The 26,288-nt window shown below is 41.8% G+C and overlaps 1 long non-coding RNA gene across 1 annotated transcript; it reads left to right on the top strand.

The window, feature by feature from the left end:
• The first annotated feature begins 14,453 nt into the window (after positions 1 to 14,453).
• Positions 14,454 to 17,121, top strand: LOC106602657 (uncharacterized). Its single transcript, XR_006769582.1, has 3 exons — positions 14,454 to 14,859; positions 14,947 to 15,044; positions 15,331 to 17,121. It is a non-coding gene; the product is annotated as an uncharacterized lncRNA (long non-coding RNA).
• The last annotated feature ends 9,167 nt before the right edge of the window (positions 17,122 to 26,288 follow it).

Here is a 26,288-nt window from a genome sequence, read left to right as displayed (position 1 = left end):
CAACTTTTTAGTTGTGGTGGCGCTTGGCTTGCACGTGCAAATTCAGCACACACAACATTCTATAATATAATTGTGTTATTTTACGTGTCAAATTAAAAGCTTATTTAACGCGTCAAATAGTGTTATATATCTTTTTTGACACGAAAAGCCCCAAATGGCGTTCAATGTGCCTCACCCTAATACTTTGGTTTATTTCACCTCTACTTTCGCCTACTGTTCTAACTTGGTGGGGTACATGTTGCCTATAACCTGTTTTAGAGAAATGTAATAATTGAATATTGTAAGATCTTTCATTGTCTGTTTATATACCCCCTTTATTTATCCTACGGTTCTTACTTGGTGTACAGGGAGTACACTGTAATAATGGCCCACGTTCTGAATTCTGACACTGTACATTTCAAAAGTGCTGAACAAATAGTTACATTGACTACGTCCGTCGTCGCTCACTCATTAATGTCTTAATCGAGGTTACGGATTGCCTCTTATTCACTTGTCGTCGTATTATGCCATAGTTTGAACATCTCAACTGTCAGTAGAAACTACATTTGTTTAAGCAAGTCAGCCATACCAGCTATGTTTTTTTTAAAGGCAGTAAATGAGTCTGAATGAACTTTTTCGCTGCCAGACAAGGCTCTGCTGAAAGCCAGGTGTAGCAGTGGTAAGGTGTTGGGACTCTGCTGTTGGGACTCTGCATTTGGGACAGCCTTATGTAGGCCCTAACAGTTTGTAGGCACTGTCTGTCACCGTTATAGTGCAATTAATGTATTGTTTAGTGTTGTGTTGGTTAGTGGCTTTGCTGGCATGCATCCCATTTTCTTTTTTTTTGCCCCACCATGCTAAAATCGCCACTGCTCCTAGGTACAGCCTACAAAGACAATTTTTTTACAAAAAAGCCCAATTAATAAATTCTGGCTGTGGTAACTATTGACAACCTTCCTGTCCTGCCTGCCTGGTTAGTACCTCACGAGAAAGCGAACACAACTTTTCATGGAAAACATGGTAGGCCAATGTGTTAATAAAAATCAGTTAATTATTATAATTTTGTTTTTCACCTTTATTTAAGAAGGTCAGCCAGTTGAGAACAAGTTCTCAATTACAACTGCGACCTGGCCAAGAAAAAGCAAAGCAGTGCGACACAAACAACAACACAGAGTTACACATGGAGTAAAAAAGCGTACAGTCAATAACACAATAGAAAACAATAAAGTCTATATACAGTGTGTGCAAATGGCGTGAGGAGGTAAGGCAATAAATAGGCCATAGTAGCAAAGTAATTACAATTTAGCAGATGAACACTGGAGTGATAGATGAGCAGATGATGATGTGCAAGTAGTGATACTGGTGTGCAAAAGAGCAGAAAAGTAAATAAAAACAATATGGGGATGAGGTAGGTAGATCGGGTGGGCTATTTACAGATGGACTATTTACAGCTGCAGCGATCGGTTAGCTGCTCAAATAGCTGATGTTTAAAGTTGGTGAGGGACATGTAAGTCTCCAGCTTCAGTGATTTTTGCAATTCGTTCCAGTCACTGGCAGCAGAGAACTGGATGGAAAGGCGGATGGGATGACCAGTGAGATATACCTGCTGGGGTGCGTGCTACGTGTGGGTGTTGTTATCGTGACCAGTGAGCTGAGGTATGGCAGAGCTTTACCTAGCATTGACTTATAGATGACCTGGAGTCAGTGGGTCTGGCGACAAATATGTAGCGAGGGCCAGCCGACTAGAGCATACAGGTCGCAGTGGTGGGTGGTATAAAGGGCTTTGGTAACAAAACGGATGGCACTGTGATAGACTGCTTCCAGTTTGCTGAGTAGAGTATTGGAAGCTATTTTGTAGATGACATCGCCGAAGTCGAGGATCTTTAGGATTGTCAGTTTTACTAGGGTAAGTTTGGCGGCGTGAGTGAAGGAGGCTTTCTTGCAAAATAGAAAGCCGATTCTAGATTTGATTTTGGATTGGAGATGTTTGATATGAGTCTGCAGGTTGGAGGTTAGTTAACACAGTGTCCAAAGACGGGCAGATGTATACAGAATGGTGTCGTCTGCATAGAGGTGGATCAAAGAATCACCCGCAGCAAGAGCGACATCGTTGATATATACAGAGAAAAGAGTCGGCCCGAGAATTGAACCCTGTGGTACACCATAGAGACTGCCAGAGGTCCGGACAACAGGCCCTCTGATTTGATACACTGAACTCTGTCTGCGAAGTAGTTGGTGAACCAGGCGAGGCAGTCATTTTAGAAACCAAGGCTGTTGAGTCTGCCGATAAGAATACGGTGATTGACAGAGTCGAAAGCCTTGGCCAGGTCGATGAAGACGGCTGCACAGTACTGTCTTTTATCGATGGTGGTTATGATATCGTTTAGTACCTTGAGCGTGGCTGGGGTGCACCCATGACCAGCTCGGAAACCGGATTGCACAGCGGAGAAGGTACGGTGGGATTCGAAATGGTCAGTGATCTGTTTATTAACTTGGCTTTCGAAGACTTTAGAAAGGCAGGGCAGGATGGATATAGGTCTATAACAGTTTGGGTCTAGAGGGTCACCCCTTTTGAAGAGGAAGATGACCGCGGCAGCTTTCCAATCTTTAGGGATCTCGGACGATATGAAAGAGAGATTGAACAGACTGGTAATAGGGGTTGCAACAATGGCGGTGGATAGTTTTAGAAAGAGAGGGTCCAGATTGTCTAACACAGCTAATTTGTACGGATCCAGGTTTTGCAGCTCTTTCAGAATATCTGCTATCTGGATTTGGGTGAAGGAGAAGCTGGGGAGGCTTGGGCAAGTAGCTGCGGCGGGTGGCAATGAAAGCATGGCCAGCCGTAGAGAAATGCTTATTGAAATTTTTGACTGTCATGGATTTATCAATGGTGACCGTGTTACATAGCCTTAGTGCAGTGGGCAGCTGGGAGGTGCTCTTGTTCACCATGGACTTTACAGTGTCCCAAAACTTTGTGGAGTTAGAGCTACAGGATGCAAATTTCTGTTTGAAAAGCTAGCCTTTGCCTTCCTGACAAACTGCGTGAATTGGCTCCTGACTTCCCTGAACAGTTGCATATCGCGGGGACTATTCGATGCTATTGCAGTCAGCCACAGGATGTTGGTGTGCTGGTCAAGGGCAGTCAGGTCAGGAGTGAACCAAGGGCTATATCTGTTCTTAGGTCTACATTTTTTTGAAAGGGGCATGCTTATTTAAGATGGTAAGGAAATTACTTTTAAAGAACGACCAGGCATCCTCGACTGACGGGATGAGGTCAAAATTCTTCCATGATACCTGGCCCAGGTCGGTTGGAAAGGCCTGCTCACAGAAGTGTTTTAGGGAGCGTTTGACCGTGATGAGGGGTGGTCGTTTGACCGCGGACCCATAGCGGATGCAGGCAATGAGGCAGTGATCGCTGAGATCCTGATTGAAAACAGCCGAGGTGTATTTGGAGGGCAAGTTGGTCAGGATAATATCTATGAGGGTGCCCATGTTTACAGATTTAGGGTTGTACCTGGTGGTTTCCTGATAATTTGTGTGAGATTGAGGGCATCTAGCTTAGATTGTAGGACTGCTGGGGTGTTAAGCACATCCTAGTTTAGGTCACTTAACAGAATGAACTCTGAAGATAGATGGGGGGCAATCAATTCACATATGGTGTCCAGGGCACAGCTGGGAGCTGAGGGGGGTCTATAACAGGCGGCAACAGTGAGAGACTTATTTCTGGAGAGATTCATTTTTAAAATTAGAAGCTCGAACTGTTTGGGCATAGACCTGGAAAGTATGACAGAACTTTGCAAGCTATCTCTGCAGTAGATTGCAACTCCTCCCCCTTTGGCAGTTCTATCTTGATGGAAAATGTTGTAGTTGGATAAGGAAATCTCAGAATTTTTGGTGGCCTTCCTAAGCCAGGATTCAGACACAGCAAGGACATCAGGGTTGGCGGAGTGTGCTAAAGCAGTGAGTAAAACAAACTTAGGGAGGAGGCTTCTGATGTTAACATGCATGAAACTAAGGCTTTTTCGATTACAGAAGTCAACAAATGAGAGTGCCTGGAGACACGCAGGGCCTGGGTTAACTTCCACATCACCCGAGGAACAGAGGAGGAGTAGGATGAGGGTACAGCTAAAGGCTATCAAAACTGGTCGTCTAGTGCGTTGGGGACAGAGAATAAAAGGAGCAGATTTATGGGCGTGGTAGAATAGATTCAGGGCATAACGTGCAGACGGGTATGGTGAGGTGCGGGAGGTAAGTGGAGGTAAGCCCAGGCACTGAGTGATGATAAGCGAGGTTGCATCTCTGGACACGCTGGTTATACTGGGTGAGCTCACCGCATGTGTGGGAGGTGGGACAAAGGAGGTATCTGAGGCATGTAGAGTGGGACTAGGGGCTCTGCAGTATACTAAAACTATGATAACTAACCTAAACAACAGTATACAAGGCATATTGAAATTTGAGAGAGACATAAAGCGAGGCATAAAGCAATCACAGGTGTTGATTGGGAGAGCTAGCTAAGACAACGGGTAAGACAACAACAGTTAATCAGCTAAGACAACAACAACAGGTAAAATGGCGATGAATGGGCAGAGAGGGTCGGTTAACTACACACAGGGCCTGAGTTCAGGGCTAGGGGCGACAGATAAACAAAAGTAAACAAAGTGGAGTACCGTGATAAATGAACACTCCAGCAGGCATCAGCTATGTAGCCAAGTGATCATAGGGTCCAGTGAACAGCAATAGATGGAACAGGGAAGCTGCGGGGTAGTCGTTGCTACGCTAGCATGCGGGAGACATGGCGTTTAAAGTTAGCAGCGTCTGCTCCGACGTCCGGCAAAGGTCAGTTGAGAGCACAGCAGATGGAATTACGTCTGCGGACCAGTTGTGGTGGTACGGCGGGGCGCCGTGTCGACAAAGGGACCGGGCCAGATGGAAAAAGAGGTATTGTAGTTCTAGTAATTTTGTTTGCTAGCCGGGAGATGTGCCTGGCTCAGGGCTAGCTTCGGGGCTGGGTCACTCGGTGGCAGCTAGCTAGCTGTGATGATCAGGAGTAATGGTCCGGGGTTTACGGCAGGAATCCGGCGTTGTAGTGGAGAAAAACAGTCCGAGGCTGGCAGGTATTATCCAGGCAAAAAAATGTCTGGTGCCTGTGCAGAGGGTAAAGACCGCTAGCAGTGGCTAAGAATGACTAAATAGCTAGTAGCTAATTAGCTGGTTAGTTTCTGATGGCTAGCTTCTGATGGAGGTTTTGGCTATAAGGTCTAAAACAAGTAGCGGATCCGTGTCACATTGAGTGAGGCGGTTTACCGGAAGGTATATTTAATTTAAAAATGGAAAAGAGATTGAAAAATAAATTGAACATTATACAAAAAAAGATGAAAAATACAAAAAGTAAACGAGAGGACGACAAACTACTGTCACGAATTCCGCCGAGGTCGGTCCCTCTCCTTGTTTGGGCGGCGTTCGGCAGTCGACGTCACCGGCCTTCTAGCCATCGCCGATCCACTTTTCATTTTCCATTTGTTTTGTCTTTTTTTACACACCTGGTTTCATTCCCCAATTATATGTTCATTATTTAACCCTCTGTTTTCCCCAGGGTTTTTGTGCGTGATTGTTTTATGTATGTTCGGTCCGTTATTGTGGGCTCGGTATTACGACATGTTATTGGAATATTTGAGTAAAGTTACTTGTGTTACTCATCTCTGCTGTCCTGCGCCTGACTCCTCTGCACCAGCTACACTCAGACCATTACAATTACGTCTGCACTGCTACGCCATCTTGGAAAAATTCTCCCTCTAAAACTATCTAGAATGATCCAGTCTATAGCTAACAAAACTACTAACGCTGTCTTTAGTAACCTACATGATGCCTGATCCAGGCCAATTTCAGACAACCTTTGAATTAGTAAAGAGTGGTTGACAGTGTTGAACGCTTTAGATAAGTCAATGAATAGAGCAGCAGTGTTTCTTCCTATCCAAACCAGTGTCATATTGGCACTCTTTTTTATTTAGTGTAGTCTAAGTAATTTTGACTAAAATATCATGAAGTCCCATTTTTGTCATTTGAATAATGGTTTAGTATAGTTATTGTCAAAATCATAATTAACCTATAGTAAACATTAATCACTGACTTCCATGTGCACAAACATACATAGCCTTCTGCATAACTATTCTCTTTCCAACAGCAGAAATATTACAAACATATAAAAGAATATACACTGAGTGTACAAGACATTAAGAATACCTTCATAATATTGAGTTGCAGGTAATGTTACTGGTAATTTAACCTGTTGGGGATAGGGGGCAGTATTTGCACGGCCGGATAAAAAACGTACCCGATTTAATCTGGTTACTACTCCTGCCCAGTAACTAGAATATGCATATAAATGTTTGATTTGGATAGAAAACACCCTAAAGTTTCTAAAACTGTTTGAATGGTGTCTGTGAGTATAACAGAACTCATTTGGCAGGCCAAAACCTGAGAAGATTCCAAACAGGGGATCTCTGGCATAACGTGACATTTTCTAACGCTCCCATAGGCTCTCAGAAGGCGCCAGAACGTTGAATGATGACTTTGCAGGCCATGGCTGAAAAACAGTAGCGCATTTGGTAAGTGGTCGATCTGAGAACAATGAGACTGGGGCGCGCGTGCACGAGACTCCACCATGTTTACATTTTCAGTCTTTGAACGAAAACAGGGTTTCCCGGTCGGAATATTATTGCTTTTTTACGAGAAAAATCTCATAAAAATTGATTTTAAACAGCGTTTGACATGCTTCGAAGTACGGTAATGGAATATTTTGAAATTTTTTGTCACGAAACGCGCCGGGTGCGTCACCCTTCTTTACCCTTCGGATAGTGTCTTGAACGCACGAACAAAACGCCGCTATTTGGATATAACTATGGATTATTTGGAACCAAGCCAACATTTGTTATTGATGTAGAAGTCCTGGGAGTGCATTCTGACGAAGAACAGCAAAGGTAATCCAATTTTTCTTATAGTAAATCTGAGTTTGGTGAGTAGCAAACTTGGTGGGTGTCAAAATAGCTAGCCTGTGATGGCCGGGCTATCTACTCAGAATATTGCAAAATGTGCTTTCACCGAAAAGCTATTTTAAAATCGGACATAGCGATTGCATAAAGGAGTTCTGTATCTGTAATTCTTAAAATAATTGTTATGTTTTTTGTGAACGTTTATCGTGAGTAATTTAGTAAATTCACCGGCAGTGTTCGGTGGGAATGCTAGTCACATGCTAATGTAAAAAGCTGGTTTTTGATATAAATATGAACTTGATTGAACAAAACATGCATGTATTGTATAACATAATGTCCTAGGAGTATCATCTGATGAAGATCATCAAAGGTTAGTGCTGCATTTAGCTGTGGTTTTGGTTTTTGTGACATTATATGCTAGCTTGCAAAATGGGTGTCTGATTATTTCTGGCTGGGTACTCTGCTGACATAATCTAATGTTTTGCTTTCGTTGTGAAGCCTTTTTGAAATCTCTGCGACCTTAAGTAGTTGTTCCCCTTGCTCTGCAAAGGCCGCGGCTTTTGTGGCGCGATGGGTAACGATGCTTCGTGGGTGTCAGTTGTTGATGTGTGCAGAGGGTCCCTGGCTTAGGCCCAGGTTGGGGCGAGGAGAGGGACGGAAGCTATACTGTTACACATAGTACCGGTTCCAATCCAATTGCAAATTCCATTTAGCAAATTCCAGGCAGTGCTTTGGTCAGATGTCATGAAAATAGAGGTCTTTGGCCACTCACACCGATGTGTATTATATATTTTATACAGTCTTTTTTGCTAATCTTTATCAAGGAATCCAATAATTCTGGACCCCACTGTACACATGTGACTATGTCTCTGCTTGTGACCACAGACTTCTTTCCTTTCCCATCAGTCTGTCACATTGTGTGGTCAGTGCTTTTCTGTCACATGTTACTAGTGGTATGACCCCACTGAAAAGCAGCCCCACACAGTCTTCTCTGTGTACAGGAGCCCCGTCTGACACACAGGCCTATGTGGTGAAATACCACTGCTATGAATACGTTCCACTGCACCGAACAAAATAGTTCTCAATATTATTAAAGGTCTGCTCATCAGTTTTACAATGGTAGGATCCATGTAGGCCTATAGGGGTCTTTGGATTTCTAAAAGATAAAGTGTAACACTGGAAAAAGGAGGGCTATTCTACATGGGTGGGTAGGTCTGGGAGTGTAACTTTACAGTGCTTTTCTACAACATGGTTTTCACATTTTCTAACTGAATGATGTTTGCAAATCAATGATTTGCATACCTAATTTGCCTTGAAAATGTGTTCTGCCTGTTCTTCAACAGAAGGGAGCCTCCAACGTACATACTCCAGGCACTTGATAATATAGTATGCATATGGTATAAGCCTAATATCTTTCTGTGTTTATGTATCACCCACACAAACTCACATAACAAACTCCTGTTAATCTAAAATGGTTTAGGATCCTATTCACTAGCATTTTCCACTAGAATTGAATTGACTTTAAATGAATAACACTTAATTAAAATACTATTTTTCACCCCATGTGACTAGCATGAGAGAAAACAAAATTGTTTATTATGGTTTATATTTATATTTCATTTGTTACGTATATAAAATATATATATATATTTGATGACACTGTGATTTCATTTCAAGTCATCATCTCATCTCTATAGAGCTGCTGCTATGGAGGTACATCAAATATTTTGTAATAGAGCGCAAAACATTATGCATTTTATTCCACAAAAATATTTTGAGAGCAAAAAATGTATTTGGAAACAAAACTCTAAATTAATTTAAATCAACCACCCTCCATTTTTGGCTAGACTGCCCACTTTGCTTAATTTTTTGTTTGAAACACCAGTTCTTCATTTGCACCTTTGACCCTACAGCTGTGGGCGGGCTTTAGTGGGTGGTGTGGATGATGCTTCTCCCTTGGTCAGCCATTTTTTGAGTGTCAGTTTTGCTACAACCAATACTGTCCAGCCTTTCTTTCTGACACAAAGGAAGTCATAGTGGACACCTACCTACGAACTTGTACCTACGAGCTTAGATATAGAGATGATATCTATGCCTACAAGGACTGTATCTCGGGTAAGCAGCACTGAGCTTTCTTCCGTCAGATTTTTACATAGATTCAGTGTTGGTTCATTACTTTCTACTATATTACACACATTCCGTAGAAGACAATAAGATAAATTATCTTATGCCATCATCAATTAAGCTAGCCTAGCAGTCTATTAGTGCTAATTGCTAATGTTAGCTTATCTATCTAGCTAACTACGTCTCATCTTGAGGGTACACTTGTGTTCTCCAACCATGTATTTGTAGGGTAATTGTGATGTATCAATCTGTAACTAGAGGATGCCTGGTTGTTCTTCAAATGTGCATTCCTCACCATCTTAAATAAGCATGCCCCTTTCAAAAAATGTAGAACTAAGAACAGATATAGCCCTTGGTTCACTCCAGACTTGTCTGCCCTCGATCAGCACAAAAACATCCTGTGACGCACTGCACTAGCTTCAAATAGTCCCCGCGATATGAAACTTTTCAGGGAAGTCAGGAACCAATATACACAGTCAGTTAGGAAAGCAAAAGGCTAGCTTTTTCAAACAGAAATTTGCATCCTGCAGCACAAATTCAAAACATTTTGGGACACTGTAAAGTCCATGGAGAATAAGAGCACCTCCTATTAGCTGCCCACTGCACTGAGGCTAGGAAACACTGTCACCATCGATAAATCCACGATAATCGAGTATTTCAATAAGCATTTCTCTATGGCTGGCCACGCTTTCCACCTGGCTACCAACCCCGGCCAACAGCCCTGCACCCCCCGCAGCAACTGGCCCAAGCCCCCCCCTGCTTCTCCTTCACCCAAATCCAGACAGCTGTTGTCCTGAAAGAGCTGCAAAATCTGGATCCCTACAAATCAGCTGGGCTAGACAATCTGGACCCTCTCTTCCTAAAATTATCCGCCGCCATTATCACAACCCCTATTACTAGTCTGTTCAACCTCTCGTTCGTATCGTCTGAGATTCCTAAAGATTGGAAAGCGGCCGTGGTCATCCTCCTCTTCAAAGGGAGACACTCTCGACCCAAACTGTTACAGACCTATATCCATCCTGCCCTGCCTTTCTAAATACTTCGAAAGCCAAGTGAACAAACAGAACACCGACCATCTCAAATCCCACTGTACCTTCTCCGCTATGCATTCCAGTTTCTGAGCTAGTCACGGGTGCACCTTAGCCACGCTCAAGGTCCTAAATGTCATAACCACCATCGATAAAAAACAGTACTGTGCAGCCGTCTTCATCGACCTGGCCAAGGCTTTCGACTCTGTCAATCACCGTATTCTTATCGGCAGACTCAACAGCCTTGGTTTCTCTAATGACTGCCTCGCCTGGTTCACTAACTACTTCTCAGATAGAGTTCAGTGTATCAAATCGGAGGGCCTGTTGTCCGAACCTCTGGCAGTCTCTGTGGGGGTGCCACAGGGTTCAATTCTCAGGCCGACTCTTTTCTCTGTATATACCAATGATGTCGCTCTTTCTGCGGGTGATTATTTGATCCACCTCTACGCAGACGACACCATTCTGTATACATCTGGCCCTTCTTTGGACACTGTGTTAACAAACCTGCAAACAAGCTTCAATGCCATACAATACTCTTTCCGTGGCCTCCAACTGCTCTTAAACGCTACTAAAACTAAATGCATGCTCTTCAAACGATCGCTGCCCGCATCCACCCGCCAGCCTAGCCACTACTCTGGACGGTTCTGACTTCGAATACGTGGAAAATCTAGAATTGGCTTCCTATTTCGCAACAAAGCCTCCTTCACTCATGCTGCCAAACATACCATCGTAAAACTGACTATCCTGCCGATCCTTGACTTCGGCGATGTCATTTACAAAATAGCCTCCAACACTCTACTCAGCAAATTGGATGCAGTCTATCACAGTGCCATCCGTTTTGTCACCAAAGCCCCATATACTACCCAACATTGCGACCCGTATGCTCTCGTTGGCTGGTCCTCGCTACATATTCATCGCCAAACCCACTGGCTCCAGGTCATCTATAAGTCTTTGCTAGGTAAAGCTCCGCCTTATCTCAGCTCACTGGTCACCATAGCAACACGCACCCTTAGCACACGCTCCAGCAAGTATATTTCACTGGTCACCCCCAAAGCCAACATCTTCTTTGGCCGATTTTCCTTCCAGTTCTCTGCCGCCAATGACTGGAACAAATTGCAAAAATCACTGAAGTTGAATACTTATATTCTCCTCACTAACTTCAAACATTGGTTGTCAGAGCAGCTTACCGATCGCTGCAGCTGTACACAGCCCATCCAACCAACTACCTACCTCATCCCCATATTTGTTTTCTGTTTTTTCTGCTCTTTCTGCACACCAGTATTTGTACTTGCACATCCTCATCTGCACATCTATCACTCCAGTGTTAATTGCTAAATTGTAATTACTTCGCCACTATGGCCTATTCATTGCCTTACCTCCTTACTTCATTTGCACACACTGTATACAGATTTTCTATTGTGTTATTGACTGTACGTTTGTTTATCCCATGTGTAACTCTGTGTTGTTGTTTTTGTCACACTGCTTTGTTTTATCTTGGCCAGGTCGCAGTTGTAAATGAGAACTTGTTGTCAACTGGCCTACCTGGTTAAATAAAGGTGAAATTACTGACCAGCTAAAGTTGTGGAAGCCTTTTGATATATCATTTTTTTTTATGAGTCGAATCTCTGAAATGACCCCATCCACAACTGAAGACCTGGAGCTAATCCCTGCCGGACTAGGGAAGAAAACTCTCTCTATAACAGAGGACCTAACTCATGTGCAGGTGATGCCCCACCCTATCCAATTGCCTTGCCGGATATATTGTATACATGTAATTTCCTGAGATGTTTTATTTTTGTAATTACCATAATTATCCAGTTTACTAGAGATGACATTCCCAAAGATAGAACATCTACAAGGAGGCTGGCTTCTTTACAAAGCAGCAAGTATGGTATAAGTAGCATTATATTTTTATCATCAATTTCATTCTCAATACGAGTGTCACGACTACTGCCGAGGGTAGTTCCTCTCCCTGTTCGGGTGGCGCTCGGCGGTCGTCGTCACCAGCCTACTAGCTGCCATCGATCCCCTTTTCATTTTTCTGTTAGTCATGTCTTTATTAGTTGCACCTGTGTTCTGTTAAGTAATTAGTGGTGTTATTTAAGCCCGCCTCTCCACCTGTTCTGTGTGCGGGCTTGTTACGTGTTTTCACTGTGTTCGTGTTGTGTATCGTGTTGGACTTTGGATTTGTTACGCCCTGTTGTGTTTGGGCATTTCTTCCTCTTTTGTGGTACTTATTATATATATATATTGTACCAAACATTTTTCTGCCTCCTGCGCCTGACTCCACACCCATGACGTCCAAGCGTTACGAGTCTTGATTTTGTTGATCTTTTCCTTAAATGTCAACATTTTCCAGCGCACTGACAGATGTAAATCTAATGCAATCAGTTCCAGCTATGTTCACCTGGTCACTGCATTACATGTTTAATCAATTTCATTCATTTTTACATTTTCTTTTTACATTTTAGTCACTTAGCAGACACTCTTATCCAGAGCGACTTACAGTAGTGAATGCATACATTTCATACATTTTTTTTCCTGTGCTGGCCCCCCGTGAGAATCGAACCCACAACCCTGGCGTTGCAAACACCATGCTCTACCAACTGAGCTACAGGGAATGTATCAAATTCAATGGATCTAGTGGTAGTGCACAGTAGTCAGTCTGGACTTTACATTCAGTTTTTATCATCATGAAACATTTCATTTTTGCAGGTGGAAATTGAGGAGGATGACCGCAGTCCTATTAGAGTCAGAGGGATCCACCGGCTGCGATATTAGAAGCGCCGCAGCAGGAGGGAAATGTATGCTTTATGTATTGCTCCTCTACAAGAGGAGTTGGATCTTACACCACTACCAGTAAATGCTCCAGAGTTCGCTCTAATGCCGAAAGCCACATGCACACAATGCAAGATGGTAATGCCACTGTAGATGGTTGCCCTACATGTGAAAGGCCGCTGTGACCAGATATCTGATTTAGAGTTGGAGGTAAGACAGTTGCCTTTTCACATTGACACATCATGCTATTTAAAGTTGTCACAACATAGCGGTAATAGAGCATCACATTCTAGCGCTCTTATTTGCTATTTTTACAGGAAGCAGATGTGGAGTTTGTTGAGTTTGTGGGGCCAACATCTGTATCATTCCCAATGTCATCCAACAAGGTGTGGTTGTGTGTAGGGGTGTGGATACTTTGCTGTAACTGTCTTAATAAAGCTTTTGGTAATGTTGTTCATGTGTATTTCCATTTAGTCAAGTGAGACACAATGTCCAATATGCAGAAAACAATTTATACCCTTGGACTTAGAGTTGCATGCCAGTTTCTGTGGAGAAAGGTAATGGTGTAGGTTATTAGCATAATATTACAGTTGTCTATGTTTTCTGTTTATGGAACTTCAATATTATATGAACAGTTTGAAATGTCATTTTCATCTCAACCTCAATAATACTATATGTTTAGTAATAACATGCTAATATTCTTATCCATAGTCCTGCACTGAGTTTAGAAATTGGCCCTTCAAGTCCTCCTGATCCAGAAGTCATGCAAAATCAAGCAGATACAATCTCATGGTAACCAAATCAGGCTGTTGACAATAGTATTTAGTTCTCAGAATACCTTGTACCATCTATTTTAATGATGTAATGTTTTTAACAGTGAAGAAGACGTTTTGCACTGGGTGGCATCAAAAGTGATACAAAGACCTTCAACATTTGTGTGTCGAGGGACAACATGGTGGAGAGAAGTCTGAAGCTTTGGAAGTGACAAAAGAATGGATCCCCGGTGAACCCGTTGGTCATTTATTTTATTTTTATTTAACCTTTATTTACCTAGGCAAGTCAGTTAAGAACAAATTCATAATTACAATAACGGCCTAGGAACAGTGGGTTAACCTTCCTTCATATGAGAAGCTGGAGTGGACACTGGCACTTTATTAAGGAAAGAGTTCCTATCCAGTAAATAGTCTGTAGTAATATGTAGTCAGTAAGTAGTCAGCTAGTGAATAATACTTCAAATCAACAATTGTTTTTGTTTCTCTGTGCACAGACATGGTTGCTGGCATAGAAAGTGCCTCTTTGAAGGGGAGGACAAGACCGGAAAGATGCCAAAATATTATCTCAACGACCTGGACAACGACCTGTTCAAGTTTGTTCATTTTCATCTCATACATATGTTCATATTAAGTATAAGAGACTATATTAGATAAATTATATATATATATATATATATATATATATATATATATATATATATATATATACACATATACATGCATACTTACATACATACTTACAGATGGGTCACTAATGAAAGGAAAAACCAACATAAAGTGTCTCAGTAAGGTGTTGAGACCCCACATGCCAGGAAAATGCCCCCCACAGGATTCAGACCTGTAACGGTCTCTCGGTGTATTCCACATGCACTCATTTATTCAATTTTTTCCTTCAATTTGTCACCTGTACATACATACAGTACTGTACAAAAAGTGTTAGGCACATGTAAAATTCTGTAAAACACATACGTTTCTAAATGTGAAATAAGTACCAAGAAGGAACATTTTCTTAATTCACCTCTTATATCCAGAGTGGCAGGTGAAATATTTGCAGTGATCCCTGCACAAGGTGGACCGTCTCCACAATTTATGCAGGAGTGGTGTTACCACTATCTGGTGACCGGGACCCTGAAGGACCTAACAAAGGATAGTGTACATGACACAGAGTTGTCCCCTTTATTCATAACGGTGTGTTGATGAAATTGAAAGTGTATTCTCCTCATTAATCTTTCAGCAATGAGTTAGTTGTGTTTGAAAAATAAAATGTGCTTTCAGATCGAAGATGCCTTTGACCTGTCACCCTACGCTGAAGGAATCCTCAACTGTGGCTACACAGGCCCCATCAACTTGGATCACAAGGGGAGCATAATAAGGTATGTTCAATGTTTTCTTATTGTAACAAAGCACCAATTAGCCTTCATGGGTTGACACATTTGATCTGAGTTGAAATTGTGTTTTGCATTTCCTCCAAGAACTTGATGGTATGTATTGTTTGTACTCCCTGCTTTTGTTACTGTAGTATGTTATGTTTTTGTCTTTAAACTCAGATGAACTGCACCATAGGAACGATGTCAATGTAAAACTGTTATTTTGTTTTTGGTTGATATTGCACTGACCCCTTATACATTTTTCCCTCCCAATATAAATATGCTAAACCAGATGGGAAAGTGAGCCTGCCTGTGGCTAAAGACAATGAAGAGAAAGAAGAATGGAGAATCACTTTCTGTTCCCAGTGTAATGCAGTGGCTGACAGTGCAGACACCACAGCCCATCTGGGAGATTATGATGCATTTCAATCAAACATTGAAACAGCAATCAAACACGGTGCAAGATTTGATAGAGTGTAGCTGAAAAACTACTCAAGTTAACTGACTGATAAACCACATACAGTACATTATGTTCCTGTGAAGAGAAGCAGTCATCTTTCTTGCTTTATTTTTGGATTAATTCTTAAATATATGCCCTTGACAACTGTGATTTCGAAAATGTTTTTTATTAACCTCTTACTACTCAGAGCATTCATAGAAGGATGGTAGACTGCAGCGATAGCTCAGAGGTCTAAACGCTGGACGGATGGACGGATGGATGGACGGATGGATGGACGGATGGATGGATGGATGGATGAATGGATGGATGAATGGACTATTGGAAATAATAGTCAGGGGGACTGATATAGTATTTGGGCTTTTTGCATTATGTTTTATACACTGTTATTAGACTATACCTTCGAACACCAAAACCTTAGGGGGCTCCATTGCTAGTAAAGAGTGTTACACTGTATCAACAATATGTGTTTTTGTATCATCCTAGTCCATGGGAATTATGTAAATGAAATTACATACAATTCACTCATTTTCTGGTCCTTGCCAACATAGTGTTCCAGATGTACTGCAACTACTGTAGGGTATCATCGGTTGTCTCCCCTTTAATATGTGATTATTTCTGTTTTTATTCTTTATTTTGTTTAACAAGTGCCTGAAGCTGTTCTATATACAGTAGTGTTCTATATACAGACTTCATTTTAGTATAGTGTACACCAAGTGGTATATAATAATAAAGTATATAAACATTATCCAAATGCAGTGTAATAGACCAATATATCTCCGGGCTTGACGTCTCTATTATTGAGAGATTCTTAAAGCTAGCATTATACATAAGCAAAGGTGCTAGGTCTGTCTTTATGTTATTAATTTGTAGTACTCTATCCACCAGAGTCACTGCTTAGTCAGTGGTCTCCAACTTAACCTCTGGAGCTCAGAAATGATGAAGATAACACTGAGAGACAGTGCCACTCTGTTAGACTGGAATTTGGTGCTGATGTACAGTAATACTGTACACATCCTTTTGATTACCCAAGGTTATGTTATTTGTATAAGGTGAGGGATGGAAGGTTTTATTAAATATACCTTTAATTTTTCAGTTGCTGCTGCAGTTGCTCATTTTTATATTTTGACACAACAAAGTTCTGTATTTGTGGATGTACTGTATTGGTGTTTACAGAGTTGTACTAACCACCGTTCACTGAGCTCTATGTCACTGTAGCATTGTTATGTCACTGCCTGTTTTCATGTTAAGAAACTGGATGGCATGTACACTAACTGTAAAGGTGACAGCTCAGTAAATGATATGGGGAGAGAAAGTCACCTCAGGAGCCATATTACACCTATGGAGTCTTGGACTCTTCTGTAACTGGATAGTGTTTTGTCATGGCTTTCGGAAGGATCGGACCAATACGCAGCGTGATCGTAGTTCCGCATCTTTATTTCAATAGTGAAACTAATGCTATAAACAAACTTGGAATACAAAAATAAGAAAGCCGTGACGCAGAGCAGGCATACACTACTTCACAAAATGAATCACCCACAAACAACATGCAGAAACACCCCTACTAAATATGACCTCCAATTAGAGGCAACGAGGACCAGCTGCCTCCAATTGAAGGTCAACCCAATAAACCCCAACCTAGAAATAGATAAACTAGAACTACAACATAGAAAGAGAAAACATAGAACAAACACAAAAACACCCCCTGTCACGCCCTGACCACTCTACCATAGAAAAGAACAACTTATATTGGTCAGGACGTGACAGTTTTATAGATCACTGCATTATTGGAACGTACTATAGATTCACCTCTGAACTTGGGACCTTTTTGCTGTATGCCCAATGGTAGTGCCGTGCACATGTTACAATTATTCACATGTGATTATTTGGACACGGTTATGCTACATAATGTTGATTGTTACATGGTATTTATCAGTTTTATATGTTCAGATGTTGGGTTTGTTTTTAGAGACAAGTGTTAATTAACAAAGCTGCTTTGTGGAAATAAATACCATCGGTTTACAATAAGTTTAATTGTATAAAAATAAATTACATTTCATAAAAGCTCTTTTCAATGACTGAAACAGTTTGTTTACATCATACCAGTTTTCTAACCCAATTTTTTTTTTTGGGCCATTATCAAGGGTGGCACTGGGGCTAAAACAATATCCTACATAGTGTGGGAGGACTGCACCTAAAAAGGCTGGAGACTCATAACTAATCGAAGAGCATGCATGTATATGTCCTGACCAAAAGATGAGTGTGACGACCCTCCCACTCTATCTGCCTTATTATTTCTCTTTGTTCTTCTTTTCCTTAATAGGATGCCAGTGGGCGGAGCAGGGACATGGGACACGCCTGGGCCTGGGTGTGTCCCGGGATAAATATACCTCTTCCCCATTTAGGAGACTCTCTCCATGCAGACACACTGATAGATTTTGGTTGTGGCATTTTTGTGACTGTTTTGTTTGTTTGCTTTGGCACCTTTCAACAGCCCTCATTATCACATTTATGCACGCAACCACTCATTTACACTACTGATTACTGACTACACACACCATTGTTAATTGTATTTAGTTTACTTCAGTTAATAAATACATTTTGTAATTCCTTATCTCCACGTTGTCTCCCTTTTTGTTACGAACTTCGAGCCGGTTAGTGACAGGAGTCAGTGGTAGGGTTCACTTCACGTTGCAGCAGAGCAATATTCTCAGTAGACAGGGGGGATGGGATGTCAGGAACAATGACCCCATTGTCCGTGTTTCTAGATTCCAGAATATCCTCCTGATAAAGCAGGTTCTCCACCTGCTGAATCTGGAATGCTCAAAATAAACAAATTTAAGGAAGATCTGTCAAGCCATTCACATATCACACAGACACATACCTCTGCATAGTCTGGCTCAGACACATGTGTTTGGAGCATTCCGATAGGCCACAGCTGGTGAGGTGTTAGGTTCGCCTCTGTACTTAAAGGATGATTATTCAAACTCTCTGTGAAATGCTGCTGATCTGCCCGCAGACGAGGTAAGAACACATATCCCACACAGAAGAGGTGGATAGAATTTGACAGGTCAAGGTATCTTTCTTCCTCAACTGTGCAGCAAGTTGTAGTACTGACATGTCACAGCACTCCAAACATCTCTCTATACGCGCTCCACTCTAACAGAGAGAAATATATACTGCTCCAAAAAATAAAGGGAACACTAAAATAACACATCCTAGATCTGAATGAATGAAATAATCTTATTAAATACTTTTTTCTTTACATAGTTGAATGTGCTGACAACAAAATCACACAAAAATAATCAATGGAAATCCAATTTATCAACCCATGGAGGTCTGGATTTGGAGTCACACTCAAAATTAAAGTGGAAAACCACACTACAGGCTGATCCAACTTTGATGTAATGTCATTAAAACAAGTCAAAATGAGGCTCAGTAGTGTGTGTGGCCTCCACGTGCCTGTATGACCTCCCTACAAAGCCTGGGCATGCTCCTGATGAGGTGGCGGATGGTCTCCTGAGGGATCTCCTCCCAGACCTGGACTAAAGCATCCGCCACCTCCTGGACAGTCTGTGGTGCAACGTGGCGTTGGTGGATGGAGCGAGACATGATGTCCCAGATGTGCTTAATTGGATTCAGGTCTGGGGAACGGGCGGGCCAGTCCATAGCATCAATGCCTTCCTCTTGCAGGAACTGCTGACACACTCCAGCCACATGAGGTCTAGCATTGTCTTGCATTAGCAGGAACCCAGGGCCAACCGCACCAGCATATGGTCTCACAAGGGGTCTGAGGATCTCATCTCGGTACCTAATGGCAGTCAGGCTACCTCTGGCGAGCACATGGAGGGCTGTGCGGCCCCCCAAAGAAATGCCACCCCACACCATGACTGACCCACCGCCAAACCGGTCATGCTGGAGGATGTTGCAGGCAGCAGAACGTTCTCCACGGCGTCTCCAGACTCTGTCACGTGCTCAGTGTGAACCTGCTTTCATCTGTGAAGAGCACAGGGCGCCAGTGGCGAATTTGCCAATCTTGGTGTTCTCTGGCAAATGCCAAACACCCTGCACGGTGTTGGGCTGTAAGCACAACCCCCACCTGTGGACGTCGGGCCCTCATACCACCCTCATGGAGTCTGTTTCTGACTGTTTGAGCAGACACATGCGCATTTGTGGCCTGCTGGAGGTCATTTTGCAGGGCTCTGGCAGTGCTCCTCCTGCACCTCCTTGCACAAAGGCGGAGGTAGCGGTCCTGCTGCTGGGTTGTTGCCCTCCTACGGCCTCCTCCACGTCTCCTGATGTGCTGGCCTGTCTCCTGGTAGCGCCTCCATGCTCTGGACACTACGCTGACAGACACAGCAAACCTTCTTGCCACAGCTCGCATTGATGTGCCATCCTGGATGAGCTGCACTACCTGGGCCACTTGTGTGGGTTGTAGACTCGTCTCATGCTACCACTAGAGTGAAAGCACCGCCAGCATTCAAAAGTGACCAAAACATCAGCCAGGAAGCATAGGAACTGAGAAGTGGTCTGTGGTCACCACCTGCAGAACCACTCCTTTATTGGGGGTGTCTTGCTAATTGCCTATAATTTCCACCTGTTGTCTATTCCATTTGCACAACAGCATGTGAAATGTATTGTCAATCAGTGTTGCTTCCTAAGTAGACAGTTTGATTTCACAGAAGTGTGATTGACTTGGAGTTACATTGTGTTGTTTAAGTGTTCCCTTTATTTTTATGAGCAGTGTATATGTGTATGTGACGCAGACACCTATCTGAGTGTACCTGAAACATTTAAATATAGAGGGCTATGTGTCTCACCACTTGGTTATCCCCTAGGGAATTCATGACTTGGCAGCAACAGGGACTTGATAGTTCAGTGAAAATGTCTGAGTGTTTATGTGGTGTAAATCTTAAAATTAGCAGCTGACATCTTAAGGGTTTTTAAATAATGCATGTGAGACAGGTTCCATGTACAATAAGACAGGCAGAGAGGAAGAGAAAAAGAACACAGAACAGTTTAATTACATCTGGTTATGGACACTTTTGCCAGCAATAAAGCTTTGACGGCCTGTTCCTCGGACAGTGAACATACATCTGGCAACATCCAGATGACCCCTTGATCAGCTCACTCTCTGAAAGTAAAGAAAATAGCTTATTTTTTGTAGATATGAAAACAATAACTGAGATATGACCGTTCAATCTAAAGCAGCAGATGTCATTTTCAGGATATGTCAATACAGCACAGAAAGCAATCTTAGGAGGTTTGATTAGGAAGATGTCAAGGGTTTTTATACAGAAAGTAACTCCTCACAAGATGTTACAATACATTAGTGGTAAGGATGAATATGCATAATACATGTAATTATGTTTTAAATTCTACTATATCATATTTACCTTCAAGGCCATCCATTTCTGCCGACTCCATCCATAAAGTATCCAAAAGCAGTTGCTGCTTTGTTATTGGCCGCAGTGTCCAGATAGAACATCTATACAAGAGGTAGCCTACGCTTAACACCAGACTGGTATTGTGGTTGTTCATTAGGTGATGGGAAATATGCAATATGCATACAAAATAATATACTTACCTTCCTTGAAAATGCATCTATACCGCCAAAGATGAGAATGTTGTATCTTGAAAAAAAGCATTGAAATTAAAAGTGAAACGTTTAACCTATTAACCTGCTTCATTATTTATGTAAACTCAGCAAAAAAAGAAACGTCCTCTCACTGTCAACTGCGTTTATTTTCAGCAAACTTATCATGTGTAAATATTTGTATGAACATAACAAGATTCAACAACTGAGACATGAACTGAAAAAGTTCCACAGACATGTGACTAACAGAAATTGAATAATGTGTCCTTGAACAAAGGGGGTGTCAAAATCAGAAGTAACAGTCAGTATCTGGTGTGGCCACCAGCTGCATTAAGTACTGCAGTGCATCTTCTCCTCAATGACTGCACCAGATTTGCCAGATCTTGCTGTGAGATGTTACCCCACTCTTCCACCAAGGCACCTGCAAGTTTCATTTCTGGTAGCTCTCACCCTCCGATCCAACAGGTCCCAGACGTGCTCAATGGGATTGAGATCCGGGCTCTTCGCTGGCCACGGCAGAACACTGACATTCCTGTCTTGCAGGAAATCACGCACAGAACAAGCAGTATGGCTGGTGGCATTGTCATGCTGGAGGGTCATGTCAGGATGAGCCTGCAGGAAGGGTACAACATGAGGGAGGAGGATGTCTTCCCTGTAACTCACAGCGTTGAGATTACCTGCAATGACAACAAGTTCAGTACGATGATGCTGCGACACACCGCCCCAGACCATGACGGACCCTCCACCTCCAAATCGATCCCGCTCCAGAGTACAGGCCTCGGGGAAACAAGCATGGGAAACAGTGTTTAAACCCTTTACAATGAATATCTGTGAAGTTATTTGGATTTTTACGAATTATCTTTGAAAGACAGGGTCCTGAAAAAGGGACGCTTCCTTTTTTGCTGATTTCTATTTAACTGTTGTTGTTAGGACAGAATGCTCGGATCAACCCTTAAAGAGATGGATGGGGCTAAAGCATAAGAGGGTGTGAATGACGCGGAATGGGTGTAGACAAAGAAGAGCTCTCCAGTAGGTACCAAAACATTCAAAGACCATTTTCTCAAAAGTGAGGTTAGAAGTTTATCAACTTTCAAAGCAGAAATACTTTCCCATTGTTCCTCAAATGCAGTGTATGATATACCATTTTGTAGCACTGTGTCTCTGCTTTTATCCAGCGTTAAAAACACCATTTCAAATTTTGCTACATAAGACCAAAGCAATCGGTCACATATGTCACTTATATAATTATTGCACATTCCGTTTCAGTGGCGATTGGTGGGGTTAACTCAACTTATTTTTTAGATGCATGCCAGCAAAGCCACTACACAACACAACACTAAACAATACATTAGTTGCACTATAACAGTGACAAACGGTGCCCTCGAACTGTTAGGGCCTACATAAAGCTGTCCCAACAGCAGAGCTTTCTTTTCAACCCCATGGTGTGAATCCTCACCACCGCTACACCTGGCTGTCAGCGGAGCCTTGTCTGGCAGCGAAACAGTTAATTCAGCCTCATTTACTGCCTTTTTTTAAAAACATAGCTGATATGGCTGAATTGCTCAAACAAATGTGTTTTCTACTGACAATTGAGATGTACAAACTATGGCAAAAGGGAACGATGAGCGGATAAGAGGCAATCCGTAATTTCGATGAAAACATTAATGAGCAAGCTAAGACGGACGTAGTCAATATAACTATTTGTTCAGCACTTTTGAAATGTACAGCGACAGAATTCAGATCATGGGTCATTCTTACAGTAAGCATACAGTAAGCATATCATGGGTCATTCTAACAGTACACCAAGTCAGAACTGTAGGATAAATAAAAGAGACATAAGCAGACAATGAAAGCTCTTACCCCCCATCAAATATTGTATGTCATTTTGGGGGGAATGTGCTCAAACGAAAAAAATTGCGCCCCCACAGACTCTTGAGCAATTATTACAAGAAGAGGAGGGGAAAGCAGCATAATCTGAGTAAAGTATTTAGCAAAACTGTTTTGAACTGGAATAGCCACACAATTCCAGTCAAAATAGAAGACTGTAAGAAATACCATTACTATATCCAACCCAACTCCATTTGTTGCCACTATCATGTATCACAGTGGTTTTCAAACTTTTTGATCCACTACCACCAAAAAATTGTGTTACAAAACTTGGGACCCGCGCGCAAGTCCATGTATGTGTGAACACTACAACATGCGTGCAAAATCGCTGCGCAAATGTAGCCTGCCATTACAGCATAAAGGTTGATGCATTTTCAAAACGCCAGATACAGAAATAAACTGTTTTACGCCTGCATCTGGAGCAGAAATTAATTCATTTTAGGATCCAATATCAACTAGGAAAACCATGTTCTATCGGCAAGGTGCCATCACTTTGGAGGGCAGCTTCCCTGCAGAGTGCTCCTTACCAGCCGGGTAGCCCTGTTCTTCCTCACAAATATCGTAATAAGTTCACCAGAATATGTTGCATCTTCATCCCATAATATTAAACATACAATATTGCCAGTAGCCACCCAAACTCACAGCAAACGTTACCTAACCACGACCAACCCTGATGTAATGGATTAGTAATTATTGGTAGATTACATTGCCACAACATTAGGGAAGGTCATGTCATGACATTACCAATAATTACCAATCCATTTGTTGGGGTTGGTTGTGGTTATGTAATAGGCCTAGTCCAGCAAGCATATATGAAACTGATAAATCAGATCGCCAGGTAGCCTATTGTTGTTCTGGCAAAATATCTCCATAGTAGTTTTCTAAACTGTATTTTATATGGATAACATAAATGTACGACTATTCTTTTGTCAGGCAAAACTGGAGGAAATTTAACAAGTTATTTAGGGGCACTAATCTGAATATGCACACCTGCATTTGTTTGAAGTTCGTTTGTTTGCCAATGCTGATGACTGGTCATTGGTCAACAATCAAGACACACAACATTTTGGTTCTGAAGAATAGATGATTCTATCACCACTGAAAAGGGCACTTTGGAGACTAGAAAAGGCAAATGGACATGTGCTCTGCACAGATAGAGCCCTATCTGTGCACGTGCCTTTCAACAGGCACAACCAACGGACAGGGTGGGGGGGTGGCAAACTTGACGACGACTTGCGGGCAGTGGGGTCCAAACAACAATGAAAAAAAATATTGACAAACTTATTTTGGGTGGAAATTATACCACCACCTAAAAGGGCACTTTGAAAACTAGAAGGGCACCTGCCTGTTGGAACTTAACACTCCTCTCATCTCCTGTTATCTGCTTTTCCCAAGAGGACAAAGGTTCACCAATACATTCTTACTTGCCAAACCCACATCCTCACACAATGACTGCAGAGTGCTATGTGTTAGTATCAAGCAGGTCACCCATGACACAAATCAGTATTTGAAGTCCATCCATCACTAAGTCTAATTTCCAAGTATAATGACATCCTGTCCAATCCAGTATGTGGTACAAAATAGAAACAATGCTGTATTAAGAAAGCTTTCTCTCAAGCTTTTAGTAGCCAGTTATCAGAGTCAGTAAGAATTTCAGAGGATTGGGGAAACAAATCAACAAGTCCAAACCTGTTCATAACATGAACAGGTTCAGGCAGTCAGTTGATGGCTGCTGTCTTTTGAAAGTACATGTATTACCTTTTTGTGTACATACTGTAAATTGCAAGGCACATGCAAAACATTTTCAAATATTGGTACAATCAAATGCAGTATGTGCATAATGGGTGGTAGGTATTTTGACTTGAAATCTACAGTGCCTTCAGAAAGTAATGACACCTATTGCCTTTTTCCCCATTTTGGTGTTTTACAGCCTGAATTTATAATGGATTTAATTGAGATTGTTTGTCACTCGCCTACACACAATACCCCATAATGTCAAAGTGGCATTATGTTTTTAGAAATATCCCTTTGAGCATGGTGAAGTTATTAATTACACGTTGGATGGTGTATCAATACACACAGTCACTATAAAGATACAGGCGACCTTCCTAACTCAGTTACTGGAGAGGAAGGAAACCACTCAGGGATTTTACCATGAGGCCAATGGTGACTTTAAAACAGTGACTGTTTAAAACTTCTCTTGGATAGGGGGCAGTATTTTGACGTCCGGATGAAAGGCATGCCCAAATTAATCTGCCTGCTTCTCGGGCCCAGAAGGTAGGATATGCATGTTATTAGTATATTTGGATAAAAAACACTCTGAAGTTTCTAAAACTGTTTGAATGATGTCTGTGAGTATAACAGAACTCATATGGCAGGCAAAAACCTGAGAAAAAAAATCCAACCAGGAAGTGACTTGTAGTTTTTCTATCTCATCCCTGTTCAAACTACAGTGTATGTGGGGTCATTTTGCACTTCCTAAGGCTTTCATTGGCTGTCAACAGCCTTTGGAAACTTGTTTCATCCGTCTACTGTTACTGGGTAGAGAATAGGAGCTCAGTCAATCAGTGGACTGCCTGGGAGTAGTGAGTTGTTTACTGCGCAGGCACGTTTGGCGCGCCGCTCCTTCTTTTTCTTCTGTAATGAATACGCTATTGTCCGGTTGGAATATTATCGACGTTTTATGTTAAAAAGACCCAAAGGATTGATTGTAAACATCATTTGACATGTTTCTAAGAACGGTAATGGAAATATTTGAATTTTTGTCTCTTGTTTTACGCTCACACGTTATGCCTTTGGATAGAGATCTGAACGCGCGAACAAAACGGAGGTATTTGGACATAAATATGGAGTATTTTGAACAAAAAGAACATTTCTTGTGGGAGTCCTGGTAGTGCATTCCGACGAAGATCAGCAAAGGTAAGGGGAGATTTATAATACTAATTCTGAGTTTAGTTGACTCCAGAACTTGCTTTGATGGCTGAGCTTTGTACTCAGAATATTGAAAAATGTGCTTTCGCCGAAAAGCTATTTTAAAATCTGAAGGAGTAGTAATTAATTAGGAGTAGTATTTAAGGAGTAGTATATCTATAATTCTTTCAATAACTGTTGTAAAGTTTATCAACGTTTATGATGAGTATTTTTGTAAATTGATGTGCTCATTCACCAGAGGTTTTGGTGGGAATATATTTTCTGAACATCACACGCCAATGTAAAATGGGGTTTATGGATATAAATATGAACTTTATCGAACAAAACATACATGTATTTTGTAACATTGAGTCCTGGGAGTGTCATCTGATGATCATCA

The sequence above is a fragment of the Salmo salar genome, chromosome ssa04 (assembly GCF_905237065.1).
Source record: "Salmo salar chromosome ssa04, Ssal_v3.1, whole genome shotgun sequence".
NCBI classification, from domain to species: domain Eukaryota; kingdom Metazoa; phylum Chordata; class Actinopteri; order Salmoniformes; family Salmonidae; genus Salmo; species Salmo salar.
The sequence above is the reverse complement of the archived record's forward strand: the minus strand, read 5'-3'. Positions and strand labels throughout refer to the sequence as shown.